The following is a 7,236-nucleotide window of genomic DNA, read 5'->3' as shown; positions in this document are numbered from 1 at the left end:
CTTGAGCAAGACGAAATTCTGACAATTGTAAGCTTCTGCGGAAATACATAGCAAGGAGGATTAAGTTTAGGGGCATTTTAATAGTGATGAACTGCAAATGAAATGTTCTTGAAGCAAATTTGTTGCTAGCTGTAGAAAATTTATCTGACTGACCATATATGTTAGGAAAGTATTCTCTGTTCTTTCCCCCCTGCTTTTGTTATGGTTTTTTTTCAAGTATTGTATGAAGTTACATTTCAGGTTTGTAGTAATTTAAATTTTAGAAGTGCAAAGTGATTTTTTATGTATTTACAAATCTAATATTTGTATAAATTGAAAAGAGAATGAATGAAACTGCTCTGCTATTTCTGTGAAAGCTGATTAATGTTTAAACAAAAGGAACCCCAAGTTCTCATACTGGGTCACATATACTCATTTCAAACAGTGGAAGGGGTATGGCTGGAGGGCCTTCCTACTTTTGGGTTTGTGAAGAACATTTTCATAAGACTTGCCAATGTCCCTGTCACAGATGATTTCCCAGCAAGTAGTTCTCAGGCATTTCTCTGGACAAGGAGAAGATATTGGTTTCTATCTCAAAGCTTATTTGTCTTTATCACTGGGGTCAGTGTCCAGTGTTAAAGATGGTGAAAGACTTCAAAAATATTTTAAAATCATAAGTAAGATTTTTTTAAAATTAGTTACCAAAGCTCACCAACTGCTAAAAATTAAATCTTGTTCTGATTATTAAAACCCCCCTTTGTTCTCATCTTTTTGCAGTGATGTTTTTCTTGTCTGCTTTACCTTTGCCTCTGCAAGTTTGAAGTACAATACAGCAAAAAGACAAAGTAGTAAAAAGGTAGCAGGAAAGTTTTTCCTGTGAGGAAAGTGTGTACCTAAGGCTTCAGGTTCAGGTACTAGACCAGATCCAGATGTGATATACTTTGAAATAACAAATCTTTGGATATTTGCCTGAAATTAGTGTCAACCTATGCCTGTGAAAAGGTCCAGCCACTTCTAGTGGCAGATTCTGTTGGGGTTTTTTTCAGCTTCCACTTTCTATGCTGAGACTTTAAACTAGTGTAGTGTTTAAGTGGAAGGGTGTTGGACATTTACAGTTGTGTAAGACCTGACTCTAACGTTATGAAATGGACCATAGACATCAGGCTTTATGAAACAGGGTTTAACTGAGGTAAGGCAAGCTCAGTTACTTTACTGTGTATGAAAAAGCTTAACAGGAAGAAAGTATATAGGAGGAAGCAACAAGCATTTTATCAGCTGAAAACTGGAAAAATCTAGGTGATATGTTTTTGACAAGTCCAAATATAGGTAGCAGAAGCAAAAAAATTTTCCACTGGTGTGTTCCCATTTCAGAGACAGCTGAATTAAGCAGAGATAAAGTGACTTTTCAGATCCACTGTGAAGTAGCTCTTACTAACACTGTTCTTTTTACTTATTTACTTTCCTGTATTAACATGTGACCATTCTTTAACTTGAAAACTGTCAGAATAAACACAGATTCCCTAGGAACATGCTATGGAAAGTACCTACCTTTTTTTCCCCCCCAGCTATGATCTCAAAGGCTTCATGTGTTTCTGTCTATCAGAGAAGTATTTGCATTGAATTTCAGGGACATTGCATGTGATTTACTTTGGAAACAGAGCATCAGAGCCTACTTAATCCCAGGACACCCTTGGGAGCTCCCTGTTTGTGGGGATCTTGTCTTTTGTAGCAGCTTGTATTCAGACTGCATATGAAGGCCATGAGCCTTTCTGACAGGTGGCAGCAAGACACCGGGTCCTTAATTATCCTACAGTGACCTCAAGGAAGGACATCTGACTTTCTTATACCAGGCATGGTCACTGAAAGGGTGGAGGGAATATCTGGAAGCTGCAGAAGTCCAGCTGTGCTTCAACTGAGTCATGAGGACACTGTTGGGGAACTGAGTTTTCCTCTTAAAATTCCCAAGAAGTAGCTCAGGGCCAGCCTTGAGAGCACCTTATAAAAGCAGGCAGTTTAGGAGGTCTCAGATTTTTCAACATTGGAAATAGTTTCAGAAATTGTTATGAACTTGCCTGTGACCTTAAGGCTAAACAGCAGCTTCTGTCTCGCCATTCTGTCTGCTTTGATACTTATTCATTTATTCTTTCCCACATATCTGTTTTTCTGTTCTTGGTGGACAAGTTGGTACTATATTTGTTCTTTACTCCATAAAACTCTGATAAAAATTGAATACATATTGTGCACACACAAGAAGACAACAGACTTGTGATCAGGGATTGGATATCCCTTCTTACAACTGCTTTGATCGTGATTAGCATTTGCGTAATAGAGTCCATCAGGTGTTCTTTATAGAGGGAGCGAGTGAAAAGCCTTCCTCACCAAGGAAAAGGAAGTTTCCTTGTAGATTAAACACCTGTTCTGTAGTATCATCTTTGGGGTGTCTGTTTGAACAGGGAGTGAAGGCCTTGTTAATTCCTCAGTGCTAAGTGGCCTTTCAGAACAAGCTCGGTGCTGCTTATCAGAGCTAATAAAGACTCACTGCAGTCTGTTGAGCCAGCAGGAGGAACAGCAGCAGCTAGCAAAAGAATTGAATTCTGAAGGTGTGAATCTTCACATGACAATCAAAACATTCTGCCTTTCACCACAAGTGCTCTGCCACTGATTATTGCCATGGCAACTACACTGTATTGAGTAAAAGAAAACAAAGTCTTCAGTGATTTATTTTTAAACAGAATTCTGACTGACGTCAGAGGACAACTTGCATGCTTAAATTTAAATATATGTTTAAATACTTATTAGAGCTGAGCAGCTCCCAGAGATATTATTATGCCTGAAGACAAAATCTTGCATTTAGCTGGGTGGAGATGCCTCTTTAATAGTCTGTTGTGGCAATAAATAATGGAAATCACAATCTGGCATTCAAAGTTAATAACCCAAAGTTAAGGCTTCCTTATTTCAGAATTATATTTTGAAACAGTAGAAACTAAGGAGCTTTACTGCAGCAAAGCTATAGGACAAAATTATCAAATAATGTGAGAAATAGCAAAGATACTGCACTGCTCAAGTGAGAGCTGTAGTGTTCAGTGGAAGCTGTCCTTGCTTGGTACCCTCTCAGCTATGGGGAAGTGGACACCCATGACAAATAAAGCTGTCTGGGGTCAATGGCATCAAGAGTTGAAAGTGAGGACACTGTCCCAGATGCCCTTGGCAAGTTAGTGGCCATTGCCTCACACTTTCAAATACCTCTTTCCTGGTTTGCAGGCTACTTGTGTGTGGTCAAATGCTTTAAGGGGATTTGTTCATGCCTGGAACCTGGGCTTTTGATAGCCACAGATTCAGGTGTGTCTGCTTTGTCTTTGTGCTAAGTCTGATAAACTCTGCTTTATCAGCTCCTGGCATATGAGTGTCTTCTTCCTGCTTAGTTTACTCACATTTAGCATTTATCTTCAAAAGAGGATTAAATATGAAATTGCACTTGTTACTCCTAGGATAAGAGTGTCCACACATGGGCAGTTACACATTATCACAACTACAAGAGATGATGCTCCTCATGCAGCCAGGCAGCCTGTGCATCCCCTTTACCCCAAAGAGAACTATTTCCACCCTGCAGGTGATATTAGGCTGATCCTTGTCAATAAGTAAATTGCCTCAAAACCAAAGTTGTACTGACTGTTTGCCCTCCACGCTAGGTAGAAAGCACATTTAAATACTCCTGTGTGCAATAAAAGCTGTCTATCCATGTACAAAGGGGCAGATCAGCTTTTTGGGAGGTGCTAGTGAGGGAGATCCACTGGGAGAGGATGCAAATGCAGAAGTAGAGGTACTTCTTGGAGGGTGCTCACTGTGTGGGCAAGGTGTCAGGCTTCCTGTAGAAAAAGTGGGGTAATTGTGAGCTGATCCCATTCCCACTGAGGCTGCTGAGAGATTTATTTGCTGGGCTCAGCATGGGCAGTCTCACTGGCTGACTGTATAGCTTGGAAGAAAAACCACAGAACATCCAGCAATTTTCTGCATTCTGTCAAAAGTCCAGTAAAGGGAAATTAATTTCTAATGTAGTGTTGGATTATCTGCTGTGATCTATTTTAAGAACTTGGGAATGTGCAAACAACCCTACAAATCTTAATGAATCATACAGCAGATGTCTGGGGTGAGAAAACTATGATCTCTCTGTTACATATGAGCAACAGGGGCACAGAGAAAATCAAAGATTTAGCTAAGCCCTTTGGTGTACTTTTTAATTAGCATTTTCCTACACAAAATTATCCAGTTCAAAAAAGAAGGATGTGTGAAACCTTTAGCCACAGAATGCAGAGAAACTGGATTACTAAGTAGAGTTTAATAAAAAGAATGTATTCATCTCCATTCTTCTCTTGGTGGGTTTAAAATATGGTGCAGGGGCATCACATCAACTTATCTTTCTCCTGGCTAATATTTTTTCCACTTGCTACACTACTTAGATACCAGGGCAATGAGGTGATCATATCATTACTGCTATAAAACCCAGAATAGAACATAACAAAGAAACTAGAATAGAGACAAAAAATATCTGGAAATTGCCTTTTGTTACAGTAAAACCCACTGGCTTAATGGCCATCTTTTTGGGCTTTATAGCAGTGTAATTCCACTGCAGCTCATTTAGTAACTCCTCATTTACACCAGTATGTGTGAAATCAGGCTGTTCTTGTATTTTGACCTGCATTAGTGGTTGGAAGGAAGCTCATTTTCCCCCCAGGCTAGCATTTTAACATCAGAGGTTCATGGAGCAAGAGGGTTTGAAGAACTTCATGAACTAGTTTCAGGCTTTGCTTCTGGCCAGGGTAATTATACCTGTATTTCTATTAAATTTGTTAGTAAGGACCTCTGGTTGAAGGGAGTCTACAGCCTCTCAGGCACCCTATTCCCCTATCTCTGCCTCTGCTGCTGAAATGCTTTTTGCTAGCATGCAACCTGAATTCTCCTGACTGTGAATGAAGGTCACTGCATCTTCCTCCTATCCTTGATGGACAGGAAAATTTTATTACTTCTCTTTTCAGTAGCTTTTTAAGATATTTTAAGGTGATATTACCTCATGCAAGACTTCTTTGTATGCCATGCATTCCAGATCTCTCGTTGTTCACTGCTTTCCCTTGGATCTCTACACACACATTGTGAAGGTGGCACCAAATCCTGGGCATGGTATCCAAGTGAGAGCTTTCCAGGACAGTACAGGCAAAAGGACTACTTCCTACATGCCTTGTAAATTGAAAATGATGTGTTAGTGGTGAATATAGATCAGCTTTGAACTATTGAAGCTCTCAGTATCTGCTCTTCTACTATTCTAGAAGCTTGCTCACCATTATTTTTAATACACCATCTCATGGTGTTGTTATGGCCCAATATGCGAACAATAGTTTTCAGGAAAGTATTTTGAGTTGAAGAAAAATAAAATGTTATCTTTAGGAAAAAGGAAATGCTGCACCAGTGCATAAAAACTTGTTCAATCAAAAATGTGCAAAAGTTTCTCTTTGGTCTTGCTTTAGGAATTGCTCTTTCTCACTGAAAGAATATGGAGAAAAAACCCATCTGTGGGAAGCTATGTGGTGTACTTGGCACTTCTAAATCCCAGGTTTGTTGTCTGTCTTCCTCTCACTCCTCTTCCTCTCAGTTAGGAATAAAGAAGATAAAACATAGGTTTGCTGGTGAGGGAGAGCAGTCCCACACAGCACAGCTGCAGCAGTGGACACACATGGTGGTCACGTGCCAAAGTCACAGCCGTGCAGCTGCATCCCCCTCCCCAGGTTTTTGTGCAGCCTGCAGCTGTCTCCTGGCCAAGGGCAGCTCCACAGCAACACAAAGGGATGGGTGTCTGCAGGCCAAATGGGAGCAGAAATGAAATATGTGGAATTTCCCGGCATGCAGCCCAGCACTTAGCTCATGGGAATGTGTGGCTTCTGGAAGGCACCTGCACCTCAACCTCATCTCACAGGATGGGGGTAAATCAGATTTAGAGTAACTGCCAGCATGCAAAGATCACTGTATGTCATGAAGTCTTCTGTGATGAGAAATTCTAGGTTTATTTTCTTAAAAAAAAAAATTCCTTCCCATTTTTGTGTTTTTTCACACCTATGAAATAAATATTTTGGGTGTAGCCGTAGTTAACTATGGGTAGTTGAGACAGGTAAGCTGCAGTGCTGCAAAGCTCACAGTAAGAATCAGGACTGCTGTCATTTGATGCTGCAGCCACTGATTACACCTGCCCTACCACGAGGGGTAATTTAGTCTGGTGTCTTTTTTGTGGTTTATTTTCCCTTTTTTTCCTTGAAGAAAGGAATCAGTAGATGGCACTGTGCTACTGCAGGACAAGGTGCCTTCCTCTGTCTGTAAGATGGATGAAAGGTAATGCCTACCTCTGAGTTTTCAGAGGTAATCTTTACCAGAAAACAAAATGAAAAAAAATACCAAACCTGCACCCTCACAAACCCACAGCCTGGGTCTGTGTCACTCAAATGTGCTTTAGCACAATTTCTCCTCCTCCATCTTCAGCGTTGCTGGCCCTGAATCATTTCCATGTGGGACATTCTGGTTAGAATAATAGACTTTATTGCCTTGATTTTTGTACTCTGTTCTTTTAACTTGTCTCTCCCTGCTATCACGAATGTAAAATAATCAGAAGGCTCAGTGAAAAAAAAGGTGGGATCAGATCTTTGGTATAAGACTAAGCTCCTCCAAATGTGGGTGATGTTTGGGAATGCTGATCCCCAGCTAGGCTTCTAAGTTGTTTAAACAAATGAAAGTAAAACTAATGAATGAATGAATGAATAGCTACATGGACATAAATGGCTAATCAAGGGCCATCCACTGACACGTGAGTGTAGATAGCATTGTTCACTGAGCCTTAGTTTCAATAAATTATTGCTATTATGTGCTGCAAATATCCTTAATCGGAGGCTTGGCCAAAATTACTTTCAGCCACCAAGCTTGCAAAATTGAGCTATCTCACGATTGCAGAGTTGCTTGCAATAGCTTAACATTTTTATACATCCTTGAAATTTGCAAATTCACAGTTTACCAGAAAAAGAGAATAAACTAATGAAAAAATCATTAAGATACATAAAATGTTTACTGAAGCCTAAATGAAACATTTTTGGTCATTTCTTATCAACTCAATGACCCTTTACATGGTAGTGTTTCTTTCTTCAAGAAACCCTGCTGAGTAGTAGCACTTGGAAGGAGCTCTTTGCAATCTCAGAGAATTATTCTCACTGTGCTGTTCTCTTT

This window comes from Fringilla coelebs, assembly GCF_963513975.1.
Source record: "Fringilla coelebs genome assembly, chromosome: 3".
Lineage (NCBI taxonomy): Eukaryota > Metazoa > Chordata > Aves > Passeriformes > Fringillidae > Fringilla > Fringilla coelebs.
This window is presented reverse-complemented; position numbering follows the sequence as displayed.